Raw genomic sequence first — 13057 nt, forward strand, 5'->3', positions numbered from 1 at the left:
CTTTATCTAAATAGTGCCCTACTTCCTCTCCATCTCTTTGCTCTGCTTCACTTGCCTTATAGCTTTTATTGTGGTATATTTCCTGTTGGGTGGTTCATTTTCCATTTTCCCTGATAGAGTGTAAGCCCAAAGAGCTGGGACTTGTTCACTGCTGTATCCCAGCTTCTAGCACAGTGCCCAGTACAGAGTGAATGCACAATAAATGTTTGTCATATGAATGAATTCAATAAGGTTTTATTCTGATTGTATTCATACGTATATTTATTTTCTATTAAAGGCAAGTGATACTAGACTTTCAATTCGAGGTAAATGGTCTACTTTTTTTTTTTTTTTTTTTTTTTTTTTTTTTGCGGTATGCGGGCCTCTCACTGTTGCGGCCTCTCCCACTGCGGAGAACAGGCTCCGGACACGCAGGCTCAGCGGCCATGGCTCACGGGCCCAGCCGCTCCGCGGCATGCGGGATCTTCCCAGACCGGGGCACGAACCCATGTCCCCTGCATCGGCAGGCGGACTCCCAACCACTGCGCCACCAGGGAAGCCCTGGTCTACTTTTTAAATGAGTTAGTGTCAGGAAAAGAGGAATCAATTTAAAGAAAGATATTAAGTAAGTGGAGGCATAAGTGATCCACAGATGTGATATGACTCACGAGAGTGATGCGAATGACCGGCATTTGGGAAACACTGGTCTAGAAGCAGATCGGCAAACAAAGAAAGAAGCACAAGCCTAGAAGTAAGGGGAATATCATCTAGTCATCCAAATCAGGATGCTGAATGATAAACTTGGCCTACCTGCAACTGCAGTCTCTTACAGTGTTGAGGTACAATTCATCTGGCATTTGCTGAACATCAGCTATGAGCTCAGTGTGACTGGGGGGTAAGTGAGATATAGCATCCAATCCCATTTTCAAAGGTGAACCTCGGAGATAGCCATGGGCTCTATGACAGTAGAAATCAAAATGTGATCAATGCTATAGGAAAGGTCCAAAGAGACCACAGAAGGGTAGCATTTGTTTCTCTGGAGGTAATCAGGAAACCCTTCTCTGAAGAGGAGAAATTTGCATGGGACCTTGAAGAACGGGTAAGATTTCAATAGGCAGAAATGGGGGCCAAACCAAGGCATTCTGGACAGAGGGAACACCAGGCAGAATAACAGCAAATAATATATGGAAATGAGCTCACAGGGCACAGTGAAAAAAAATATCTATGAGGGGCTGCTTGGAGAGGCCTGACCAGGCGGGGCTTGGGTCAGCAGTGCTGGCTGGGGTTTGCTGTTGAGGCCGGGTCTCCGCCACTGGGCCCGGGAAGATGGTGCTGGGTGGTTGCCCGGTGAGTGAGTTACTTCTCTGCGGCCAGGAGGCTTTGCTGATGGGGAATCTCCTTCTGCTGCATTGTGTCTCTCGGAGCCACTGGCACAACACTACCGCCGAGCCCGAGCCCACATCCGCTGGCGCTACCCACCCGGAGGGCGCCACCTGCTCTGTGAGCTGGGGCTATGGCGACCCCACTCTCCAGTCATCCCTTGCTCTTACCTACCCGATGAATTTATAGTGTGAAGACCCAGCGGACCATGTTGGAAATGCAACGGCTTCCCAGGAACTTGGTTATGGCTGTCTCAAGTTCGGTGGCCAGGCCTACAGTGGTGTGGAGCACACCTCCGTCCAGTGCCGCGCCCTGGACGGAATCGAATGTGCCAGTCCTAGGACCTTCCTACGAGAGAATAAACCTTGTATAAAGTGTACTGGACAGTACTTCCTAAGCACTTTGCTCTACTCCTTCTTCCTGGGGTGTTTTGGAGTAGATCGTTTCTGTCTGGGACACGCTGACACAGCAGTAGGGAAGCTCTTGACACTTGGAGGACTTGGGATTTGGTAGTTTGTTGACCTTATTTTGCTTATTACTGGAGGGCTGACGCCAAGTGACAGCAGCAATCAGTGCACAGTTTACTAAAAAGAGTTGCTGCCGTGGCCCAGAGAGGCAAGTCTCCTGAATTCACCTCTACAGGCTCAGAACTCTTCCTTGTTATCAGACCTGACCATTACCTCCCTCTTTGGAGGGAATAGCTTTGGCGGGGGAGGTTTCTTTGGACTGTGGATTTTCAACCCAAACTTTACTTTGCAGACTAGAAATGACAAGCAAACAGTATTGTGGGTATCAAGTTTGTACCTTTCCTCATGTACAAAAAAATATAAAGGATAGTGATTAACTTATAAGCTGCAGAAGCGTTTCCATAGTCTTTATTTCTGTGCACTGCTGTATAATCAATCCTTTGGAGCAAGTGGACCCAACAGGATAAGTAAAGTGAATATTTTTAGCCTTGTGCCTTTTGTGACTGAGTCTTCATGAGGTGAAAATCGGAAGCTGAACCAATGAAAATCTTCAGCAGAAGTAGAAACGGCGATGGATTTTAATACACAATGAAATTCTGACTTTCTGAATTTAAATTGCAGAATAAATGTTGCCAACCTGGAATGCTCGTTTGGGTGTTTTCAGTAGGTAGAGTGAAACTCAAAATTATATTCGTTGTGCTTAAAGCTAAGCATTTGAACTGAGCCTGTTAATAAACCCTATTGTTTCATCATTATTATGTCCGAGAGGGAATATATCCAGTACAGTAATTTCCTCTTTCCAATTATGTTTTGGGTAGCTGAACATGGCTGAGTTCAGCTATCCTCTTGGCAGACTTTTCCTACCAAAAAAGTAGTATTTACCAGTTTAGAGAGTCCATGCTGTAGACTGGTAAAAAAGAAAACAAGATTTCATACCAGTAACTATAAATCTGTTCTTCATGATTGGGTAAGAAAATATGAGGGGCCTCGTGCCCTTGGAAAGAAAAGCAGACTCTTCCTTAAAGGATATTACTACTTACTGCTGGGTAAAGTTAGGATGTGATTCGGAGGGCAAAGAGAAACTGAACACATTCTGTCAAAATAAGCATGGTGGGCTTCCCTGGTGGCGCAGTGGTTGAGAGTCTGCCTGCCGATGCAGGGGACATGGGTTCGTGCCCCGGTCCGGGAAGATCCCACATGCCGTGGAGCGGCTGGGACCGTGAGCCATGGCTGCTGAGCCTGCGCGTCCAGAGCCTGTGCTCCGCAAAGGGAGAGGCCACAACAGTGAGAGGCCCGCGTACCGCAAAAAAAATAAATAAATAAAAAAAATAAGCATGGTACCAGAATCTCTCAGTGTGGGTTACAGCAGTCAGTCATAGGGAAAGAGACAGCCAAGGTTTTGAGTTCCCAAATCACTGGGAATAAAAGAAAATGTTCTGAATTATAAGTGTTTTTTTTTTTTAAAGAAGATGTTGGGGGTAGGAGTTTATTAATTTATTTATTTATTTTTGCTGTGTTGAGTCTTTGTTTCTGTGCGAGGGCTTTCTCTAGTTGTGGCAAACGGGGGCCACTCTTCATCGCAGTGCGCGGGCCTCTCACTATCGCGTCCTCTCTTGTTGCGGAGCACAGACTCCAGACGTACAGGCTCAGTAGTTGTGGCTCACGGGCCTAGTTGCTCCGCGGCATGTGAGATCCTCCCAGATCAGGGCTCGAACCCGTGTCCCCTGCATTAGCAGGCAGATTCTCAGCCACTACGCCACCAGGGAAGCCCCACTATAAGTGGTTTTTAAAACTTAGTTCCCATCCCTTGCAATCTGAGTTGAAAAGAACTGTTAAATATAAGGTAAAAATGGGGTTTGGAAGGTAAATCAAACTAAGAGCATGCTATTTGGGCAACTTATAAATTCTAGAAACAATCAAAGTAGAACTGCTCAAAGTTTAGTCTCATAATAATTGACATAAAGACCAAGAATCCCAGTTAAAATAACTCTGAATATGCTCTGTCATTATAAAGCAGTTTTCCTAAGAGTTTCAGCTTTATTATCCCTGATTAATATGACCACTGTTCTTATGGTATTAAATGGTGGCAATTATGTAAAAGTTAAAACAGATTTTTCTATTTTGTCCTGAAAGTTCTGTACCACATTGACCTTAACCTTCTTTATAACAGTAATAATTGATGGATTCTTACTTATAATCTCTACACTCTAAGGCAGTATATTTTAAATTGTTGTGGGTCATGAAGAAACTGGACCTTCTCCCCAGAAAAATGAACAGAAACATAAAATTTTGCATAGAACTTAAGAGGGTTCAAGGATGCCCCCTTTTTTTTTTTTTTTTTTTTTTTGCGGTACACGGGCCTCACTGTTGCGGCGTCTCCCATTGCGGAGCACAGGCTCCGGACGCGCAGGCTCAGCAGCCATGGCTCACGGGCCCAGCCACTCCGCGGCATGTGGGATCCTCCCGGACTGGGGCACAAACCCGCGTCCCCTGCATCGGCAGGCAGACTCTCAACCGCTGCGCCACCAGGGAAGCCCAAGGATGCCCCTTTTTAAAAAGAAAAAGAAAAAAAAAAACTTGTAAGAAAAATCTGGAAAACAAACTAAAATTGAAATCTTACCCCAAATAAGATACTACTTTAAAACCACAAATCCTGCTTCATCTCACAAGTTAAAAAAAAAAAAAAAAATCTCCTTAAGGATATTCACAAACCCCATAAAAAGCTATTTTCTTTTAAAAATAAAAGTAAAAAATAAAAAATCATTAATTGTTAATGTTTCCAGGAGGAAGAGCTTGGGTAAAGAGGTAAAAGTCTGTAAGTTATTAAATTTTCTATTTTATAGAAGAAGCCCTTCTCACAGAAAAGGTGATGGGGATCAAAGTTGTTTCCACTGCTAGGCAACAGCCTGAGAATCTTTATATTCCTCTGTGATGATCTGCATTTTTCAGTTTCAGTGTGGCTTCTAGGTGATGCCTATCCTCTGTATTCACAAACCCTGGCCAGATGTGATACAACCTGAAAAACTATTTGAATAAAGGAATATTTTTTTAAATGGGAAAAAAAATATCTATGGACTTCAGTGGAAAACCCATGTAGCACTTGCAATCTGCCTGCTTTCATGTCTCTGTATAACTGATGGCAGATGCATCACCCAAAAGGCATTTCAGGCGATTGTGTCCACGTCCTCACAGAGAGGAGCTTCAGGAAGACATCTCTACTTCCAAATAACAACCTCAAATCCACTCTTTATTTCTGAAAAGAAAATACCTGGGAAACCCCATCCTGTCATTTCCATTGTTATTGCACAGGCAGTGATCAACCACTGCCCTAGATTTGCATTAAAGGGATGCCTGTCCTTGATAAAAAAAAAAACTCCAGAGAATGGGGGCATTACTTGCCAGAACCCTGAGAAGCTCTGTGGACCAGGAGCTGCTCTTCATCAGTGCCAGGAATACAGATAAATCTACCCTTGGAACTACCCGGAGTCCACCCCGAGCAAAAAGCCTCTTAATGAAGCCCTTCCTCTCAAGAGGAAAAGAATCCTTGAAAAGAGATGTCCTCTGGTAGCCAAATGCATAAGGCTTCCTTCTCCCTCTCCCCAGCAACCCCCTGATGGGTAATTAATGTCTTTTGCATGGCTTTTTCCTGCTCCTTTGCCATACCACGCCCCCCATGTGTCAAGCCCATGACCTTGGTGATCATTTTTAAAAGTTAGTATGATTTAATCTGGCACTTTATCTTCCCATTGTGCTTCAGAGTTAGCATCCTACTTAATTTTATCCAAGGCCTTTGTCTTGAGTTACAGCATGGAACAGAAGATTCTAGGGAGGACGTTATATTAAATAATGCATAGAGAAATGAACCGTTCTTCCTAGTGGTTCAGGAGCTCCTGCTGGTTCCTAGCTCTTCCCACATGCTAATACCTCATTTTGAGAAAACTTCCACTTCAAAGAATACTACGGGAGAGAAATCTCCCTTTCTCTGTCTCTGTCTTTCTCTCTGTGTGTGTCTGTTTCTCTCTCAATTAAAAAGCAACCCATGAATTGAACCTCTCTGTTAATCTCCCTTTGTCATTAACATCTCATTTTAAACCAAAGCGCCCTTCACAGAATGTTAATGGCTGTTACACAACCTGAATTTGGAGTCAAATAAACTTTACGGAAAACTGAGTTAAACCAAGCTAAGTAGGTATATTTACCGAGGTCACAGAATGAAGCCTTAATAGGTGGCTCTACACTATTAATCTTCAAGAAGGCTGTGTAATTTGCAGCATTTCCCAAAGTGAGTGTTTCCATGGAACCCTTTTTTGATGGAGTATCTGGAGAGACATGGGTTCATCAGCTAAGTGTTAAACTAGCAAAAAGAGGCCTATGTCGACAACAGATGCTCAGATTTCCCCCTGAGATTCCAACTCCCTGCACAGCTACGATTGTTGCCTGAAAAACCACTAGGTAGGCCAAGTCGTGGGAGTTGTGTTGAACTGGGAAGAGAGGTGGGAATATTCCCTGCAGTTTCCAATCTAGCTTCCCTCCAATCTTCTCATCTGTGTAATGGGGTAATAAATACGTACCTTGAATTGCTAATAGACTTGTCTAATTTGGAATAATATCAGTAAAAACACTCAGCTAAGTAGCAGATGCAAAGGATACGTTGAGTAAATAGTCGCTGGTATGCCAAGGTCCTCTAGGGGCTGCTTCTCAAATTTTACTATCTATGCAATCTCACAGGAGCTTGTTACAATGCACATCCTGATTTGGGTCTGGGATGGGGACCGAGATTCTCTGAACTTATTCTCCTAGTTTGAGGACTGTACTTTGAGAAGCAAGCATCTCAGAGATACAAAAGGAAGTGAACAGTCTCAACTTTTTAAAGAGTTATAATATATGGAGGGAACCTAGACATGCAGTCAGCTAGCTGAATGGCCAGCAGAGTGCTGGTACAAACAGTCCACTTTGGAGGGCAGTGTTACTCTTGCTCACTCAGGATTGATGGGGGAGTTTTCCCTTTGAACTGACTTTGAATGATGAGTAGACTTTGAGCAGACCCAGCGTCCTGGGTTCTGGCTGTGCCAGGAAGGCAGCACACTCCCAGAAGTGGGAAAGCATATGGGAAACTTAGGAGATGCTCAGGGGGCGTAGAACAAAAGACACGGTTTGGAGAAGGAGGTATGTATAAAGTGGACCACTGACCTGGATGTCTGAGTCTCAGGTATCAAGAAAATACAATCTAGGAGAGTTTTAAGCAAATGTATGAGTTTCCCAGAGCTGCTGTAACAAAGTACCACAAACTGGATGGCTTAAAACAACAGATATTTATTATCTCATAGTTCTGAAGTCTAGAAGTCTGAGACCAAAGTGTCAACAGGGCCAGGCTCCCTCTGAAACCTGCAGGGGAACCATTCCTGGCCTCTTCCTGGATCCTGGAGGTTTGCTGGCAGTCCTTGGCATTTCCTGGCTTAGTCGTCACATGGCGTTCTCCCTGTGTCTCTGTCTTCACGAGGCCATCTTCTTGTAAGGGTACGAATCATATTGGATCAGGGGCCCATCCTACTCCAGCATGGCATCATTTTAATTAATTACATCTGCAGTGACCCTATTTCCAAATAAGGTCACAGTCTGAGGTACTGGGAATTAAGAATTCAGCATATCTTTTATGGAGGACTCAATTCAACGCATAACAGCAAATATGTATGCCCCCTTTGGGCCCCAGAAATCTCCTCTGCCCTATAGGATAAACTTCAGAAATGACTTTTTCCCACTGGGAAAAAATGAAGGACCATAGCGCTGAAGACCTCTGCCTTCTCTATCTACACCCCTTCCCAAGTATGAAAGATCGTCAGGACATCCCATTGGTCACTGAACTAAGCTGGAAATTCAGGACACTGAGGCTGGGGAAATCAGGGTAGCATTAGAATTCCCACTGAAGCCTTCTTTCCTCTTTTATGCCGACTTCCATAGGAATGTTATGTCGTTCCCAAGGAGCTTCTGGGAGTGTGAGACCCAGAAGCACCATCCCTAATGTGTTCACACAGCAGAGTTCAATAAAATAATGACGTACAAAGTCTTTCTTCCTAAACTCGGTAAGAAGCAGTGGCCTTCCATTTTTTCCCTTTGCTCTTGTCCAATAGAAGACTAATGTAAACACTGTCCACAATGTGAATTTTGTAGGTAGGTGAAAGGCGGCACTGGGCTACTTATTTTATCAAATTTAATTGGAAAATTAAATTTAAAATTAATTTATTTATTTAATTAAAATAAATTTTAATTAAATTTAAAAATTAAATCTTGGAAAAATGGGAACTTTTTTTTTTTTTTTTTTGGTATGTGGGCCTCTCACTGTTGTGGCCTCTCCCGTTGCGGAGCACAGGCTCCGGACGCACAGGCTCAGCGGCCATGGCTCACGGGCCCAACTGCTCCACGGCATGTGGGATCTTCCCGGACCGGCGCACGAACCCGCGTCCCCTGCATCGGCAGGCGGACTCTCAACCGCTGCGCCACCAGGGAAGCCCAAAATGGGAACTTTTTTAAAGAAGAAGTGGCTTTCTGTCTTTCAGTTATATACTCTCTGGCTAGATAGACGAATTCGTTGTCACCTAGGTACACAACAGCCAAATAACACTGCCTCCTAATGTCTTCAAGGTTAGCAGCATGAAAGGAGCATTTCACGCAAAACCCCTGCCAGTGTGACCGGGAACAGTAATAAGTTTTTCAAGCCCATTCTGTCAGACCAATTGTCCATCCCAGATTTATTCAGAGCATCCTTTCTCTGTTAAAATGGAGAAGAACGTTGGCCATGTTATGTGGGCAGAAGAAAGGAAGATGTGGAAATAAAAGGATGTGAAAGGAATATCTGTTTTCAAGGCAGCTGAAAACGAGTTGCAGGCTTGGTGTAGCCGCTGTTCCCATTTGAAGAAAAGAAGCCCACGTGGCTACTTGGAGGTGGTAGTTAATTTTAAACCATATTTAAAGACTGCTGAGAAACACATTGGCCCCAATTCAGACCACGGTCAGTTGTCTCTTGGTCCCACTGACTAGAATGATGCAAACACCAGGCCCCAGACATATTAGGCAGAGACCAGCAAGGTTTGACACCCTTATGTTCTCAGTCCTGTCCTAAGCAATTTAGTACATTGGCCAAGAAGGCATAAACCTTGGAAACTGTAATATGGCATGCTAAGAGAAAATAAACGATCTTCTGCAGGCCAGGCTTAATTTTGCAAACTCCATTTCCTGGAGGTAATTGGCCACTGGACACTTACAGGAGGATTAGTCGGCTGGAGGTTTCACCTCCTCCCCTGAAATCTTCCCCAGTCCTTCCAGCCTGAATTAATATTCCCTCCTTTGGGCTCTTTTAGCACTTGATCTGTACGTCAGTTGTAGCTCTTATCACAGTCTCTGTTGGCATTACCACTATTTCTGTGTGTCTTATCTCCCCTACTAGACTCTAGGCTCTCTAAGGGACAAGACTCAGTCCTAGTCATTTTTGTATTTCTAGCATCTAGGACAGGGCAAGTATGCCCTCATTAGATATTTATTGAAAAACTGAAGGATGGAGGGGAAAGGAGGATTTTGTGGGTTTCTCCATCATTATCAAACATCACTTTTGTCCTATCACACATGGTTTCAATCAAATACTTTGGAGGAGAGTTCTGGAACTCTTAAGAGATTCTGAAACTTAAAAGGAATAGGAGACTTTCAAGGGAGTTTATGGATGGTTTTTTTTGGGAGCTTAAATGAGTTAACAAGCAAATGCATACAGAAAACTTGCTAAAAGTAGCCCTACTTCTTTTGGATGGTCTGGAAATGGGTAGGGATGGAGGCAGACTTTGTATCCCTCAGAGTTTGGGAGGTTGCAAGTAACAGAAATTGCCTTTGAGTAACAAGTGAAGTGATTTCTTGGAAGGATTTAGGGAAGTTCACATAATGAAAGGGAATGCTGAGGAACTGGGCTGCAAAAAATACAGGAAACGAGGCAGCTCAGGACATATATATGGTTGAAACTAAGGAATGGCTTCATTTCATAGTCAAATCTGTGCATTGCTACAGGAATGATTCAACTCAGGCCCTCATCCCATTCTTATGCTATGCCACTCAAGGTCCAGAATCCAAAAACATAATCTAGTTGTCTAAGCTGGGCCACACACCCACCCCTCTTAGCTCAGGAATGTTCCTTTTGTAGAACAGATGCCATCCCCCAAGAGATGTGATTCTCCAAAAGAAATCAAGGTGCTATTAATAAGAGAAAGGAGAATGAGTGCTTGGTAACCAAAGCACAGCTAATGTCCACTACCGTTTACCTTGGAAAATATACAAGTCAGAAAACTATTTAAAGGAATGAAACTCCCTTATAGCTAATGGGAAAGATGAGATACTAGCAAACTTTTATTTTTTAAGTAGATTAGACTTGAAATTCAAGTGTGGTACATTTGGACAAGTGCTTTCAAATAGTTTATTCATCATTTGTGTTGCCCACATATTTCAGGATTTTTTTACCTGTTAAATTGCTTAGAAAACCATCTTTTTTATAGAAAGATAAAAGGACCAATCTTGGAAGAAGTCATCAAATAAAGACTAAATCAGAAGTTAGAGTTGGTGGAAACATTAAGGTAACTGAATGTCTGTCAACACTTTCTACTTTCTCATGTGGGTATGGGACCAAGTTACAGCTAGGCGGAAAGATGAACAAACTGAGCTTATTTAGTGAAATAGAACTCTAGGAATTGCATTATTGTCCATTTCCGGTTTCTTTAATTAACACATGAAAATTATATTTTTTCAACAGATAATCATTGTGCATCTCCTACTAATACTCTAATAGTAAAAGCTAATAGTCTAAGCCTTTTAAGTGCTTCTGTGTATCAGACACTCTACTAAGATCTTTATATGCATTTCTCATTTAATATTTATAAGAACTCAATGAGAGGAGGTACTCTCAGTATTAGGAAAATAGGGGTCAGAGGATTTACGTAACTTACCCAAGGTTGCACAGCTAAGTGGCAGAAAGTAAAATAATAAAATAAAATACAGAAAATACTGATGTGGAAAATGAATACACTACACATACATTAATACATACCATTACAAACATGGTTATTAACTTTAGAAATTATTTTCTGAAGCATTTAGATGAAATATACTTGCAAAGAGCAAGTTCTCAATAAGTGCATATTAAAGGCAGGAATTTAAAATGTGATTCAAAAATGTGACTTCAGGAAATTTTTGTGGGTAGGGAAAAAGATCCATCAGCATAAAAGAGCTTTTTATAGAGAACATGATGACCTGTAATTCTTTCTACTTTCTCTGAAAATGGTTTTCAGTTGTTATATTATGACTAAATTGAGATTAAAAACACTAATTGATTAATTTTTCCACCCTTGGCTCTGTTTGCCTCTTGAATAGTTTATTAAAGGTAGGGGTGTAATGTAGTTCTCCGACATTTTTTTTTTAATCAGAGTAATCAAGAAAATGTGGTATTGGCATAAGAATAGACATATAGAAAAATGGTGTAGAATTGAGTCCAGAAATAAACCTTTACTTTTACAGTCAATTGATTTTTCAACGAGGATTCCAGGCTTGTTAATGGAGCAAGAATAGTCTTTTCAACAAATGGTATAGGCACGACTGAATACTGACATGCAAGAGAATGAAGTTGGACCCCCTACGTCACACCATATCCCAAAATTTAACTCAAAATGGATCATAGATGTTATAAAAGCTAAAAACTATAAAACTCTTAGAAGAAAACATAGGAGTAAATCTGTATGATCTCGGGTTAGGCAGTGATTTTTTAGGTACGGCACCTAAAGCATAAGGAACAAAAGAAATAACAAATCGATTGGATTACATCAAATTAAAGAAAGAAAACAACTTTGTGCTTCAAAGGACACTTCAAGAAAGTGAAAAGACAACCCACAGAATGGGAGAAAAATCTTGCAGGTCATAAACTGAAAAAGGGACTTGAATCCAGAATATATAAAGAACTCTAACAATTGGCAATAAACAGGCAATTCAGTTTTTAAATGGGCAAGGATTTGAATAAACATTTATCCAAAGAAGACATACAGATATCCAATAAGCACATGAAAGTACGCTCAACATCACTAGTCATTAGGAAAATGCAAATCAAACCCCACTAAAATTAAAAAGACAGATAATAACAAGTATTGACAACGATGAGGAAAAATTGGATGTTCCTACATTGCTAGTGGGATTGTAAGTGGTACAGCCACCTTGGAAAATGGTTTGACAGTTTCTCAGTATTAGGAAAATATGAGTCAGAGAAATTATGTAACTTGCCCAAGGTTGTTAAATCATATGATTTTACATAAACATACTCATATGTTTAACTTACATGTTAAACGTTAAGAGTATGTTTATGTAAAATCATATGATCCAACAATTCCGCTCCTCAGTGTATACCTAAAAGAAGTGAAAGCATACATCCAAACAAAAATCTGTGCAAGGATGTTCCTAGCAGCATTATTTTTAACAGTCCAAAAGTAGAAACAACCCAAATGTCCATCAGCTAATGAATGGATAAGCAAGATGTGGTATATCCATACAACGGAATATTATTCAGCAATATAAAAGGAATGTTCAACAACATGGATGAACTTTGAAAACATTATGCTAAGTGGGACTTCCCTGGCAGTACAGTGATCAAGACTCTGTGCTTCCACTGCAGGGGGCACAGGTTCGATCCCTGGTCGGGAAAGTAAGATCCTGCATGCAGCGTGGCACAGCCAAAAATATATATATATATATATATATATATATATATATATATATATGCTAAGTAAAAAACCCAGTCACAAAATGCTACATATTGTATGATGCTATTTATATGAAATATCTAGAATATGCAAATTTATGGAAACAGAGTATATTAGTAGTTTCCAGGGGTAAGGAATGGGAGAATGGAGTATGACTACTAATGGATAGGAGACTTCTTTGGGGGTGATGAAAATGTTCCAAAATTAGACAGCAGTGTAAGTTGCTCTGTGACTGTACTAAACTCTATAAATATACAAAAAAACACTGAATTGCACACTTTAAACAGGTGAATTTTGTGGTATTATATTATGGTTAATTATATTTCAATAAAGCTGTTGCTTAACCCTAAAAATCATGGTCAGTCATCATCCCTGTGTGATGGTAAGTTTGTGGAGTGACTTGTAGTTCCCGAGACTTGCTATTTTCATACATTTCTATACCTATCCACTCACCTTACC

At 41.4% G+C, this 13057-nt stretch overlaps 1 protein-coding gene and 1 pseudogene across 3 annotated transcripts in view; both read left to right on the plus strand.

Moving 5' to 3' along the window:
- The window catches only part of SYNPR (synaptoporin), a 290110-nt gene that overhangs the window by 215109 nt on the left and 61944 nt on the right, over positions 1–13057 (plus strand). The window lies entirely within an intron of this gene.
- On the plus strand, positions 1300–2380 carry LOC137233126 (TM2 domain-containing protein 2 pseudogene; annotated as a pseudogene).

Source organism: Pseudorca crassidens, chromosome 10 (assembly GCF_039906515.1).
Source record: "Pseudorca crassidens isolate mPseCra1 chromosome 10, mPseCra1.hap1, whole genome shotgun sequence".
In the NCBI taxonomy this organism is placed as follows: Eukaryota; Metazoa; Chordata; class Mammalia; order Artiodactyla; family Delphinidae; genus Pseudorca; species Pseudorca crassidens.